Source organism: Triticum dicoccoides, chromosome 1A, assembly GCF_002162155.2.
Source record: "Triticum dicoccoides isolate Atlit2015 ecotype Zavitan chromosome 1A, WEW_v2.0, whole genome shotgun sequence".
NCBI lineage: Eukaryota > Viridiplantae > Streptophyta > Magnoliopsida > Poales > Poaceae > Triticum > Triticum dicoccoides.
The window spans coordinates 38,511,637-38,512,158 of record NC_041380.1 but is presented as its reverse complement, the minus strand read 5'-3'; the positions used below and the strand labels follow the sequence as shown (position 1 = coordinate 38,512,158).

General features: G+C 44.1%; 1 non-coding gene across 1 annotated transcript; it reads right to left on the bottom strand.

Annotated features, from left to right (window-relative positions):
• Nucleotides 1-111: 111 nt before the first annotated feature.
• Nucleotides 112-230, bottom strand: LOC119296356. Its single transcript, XR_005145135.1, has one exon. It is a non-coding gene; the product is annotated as a 5S ribosomal RNA (ribosomal RNA).
• Between the last annotated feature and the right edge of the window lie 292 nt (nt 231-522).

Sequence of the window (522 nt, the reverse complement as noted above, 5' to 3'; positions counted from 1 at the left end):
AATGACCAACGAGCTAAAACTTACCGCAAACATGCAAAATAATAAAACGAGGAAAATATATGTCGCACCCATGCGTTTTCTTTTGCACGCCGCGCAAAAAAAATTAAAAAGGGAATGCAACACGAGGACTTACCAGGAGGTCACCCATACTAGTACTATTCTTGCCCAAGCACGCTTAACTTCGGGGTTCTGATGGGATCCGGTGATTTAGTGCTGGTATGATCGCATCCGACATGTTACCCCCGTCTTCGTACCTTATGCTTGCCCCTCCCAGCTCCACTACAAAGACGATTGTACTTTGCTTTGCCCGCTGGTACATGCGTGAATAATGAGAAATGAGCAAAAACTTACCGCAAACGTGCAAAATAATAAAATGTGGTAAATATATGTCGCGCCCGTGCGTTGTCTTTTGCACGTCGCGCAAAAAAAAATAAAAAAATAAAAGAGGGAATGCAACATGAGGACTTCCCAGGAAGTCACCCATCCTAGTAATACTCTCGCCCAAGCATGCTTAACTTCGGA